This window comes from Otolemur garnettii, unplaced genomic scaffold (genome assembly GCF_000181295.1).
Source record: "Otolemur garnettii isolate 467f Iridium unplaced genomic scaffold, OtoGar3 scaffold01552, whole genome shotgun sequence".
In the NCBI taxonomy this organism is placed as follows: Eukaryota; Metazoa; Chordata; class Mammalia; order Primates; family Galagidae; genus Otolemur; species Otolemur garnettii.
Genome location: NW_003853947.1, coordinates 3,905 through 4,392, shown reverse-complemented (window position 1 = coordinate 4,392; position 488 = coordinate 3,905).

Below are 488 nucleotides of genomic sequence, written 5' to 3'. Positions count from 1 at the left end.
AAAAAAAAAAAAGTCTATAATGTCTCCTGATAGTTGAGGCAATCATTAATATATTGTCTTCAATTAGTTTTTAAAACAATCAATTGAATTGAGTGCTGGGGTCTGTAAGTGAACTCCTATATAAGAGGCTGGTGGATTAAACTTGCTTTTTTGATGTTGGCAAAACTCCGAGTGAAAATAAATTTTAGTTTACATTTATAAGTAATTTGCTTCTAAACGTCTTTTCATTTAAATTTCATTCCATTTTCTGTTACAAGAATGTGCTTAATTTATGCGTGTTAATTTTTGCATATTGATGTATGTCAAAGTAATTTTTGAAATCCTAAGTGGTACTCTGGTTGCAGTTTAATGAAACAAATAAAGCACACAGCAGCAGCTCACATTTTAACAGCTTGTAAATGCTAATACATATCTGCATTGTAAAACTTGCATTTCTGAGCATTTCTCAGCTTATTTTGGAGTATAAACATGAAATACCTTTCTAAACT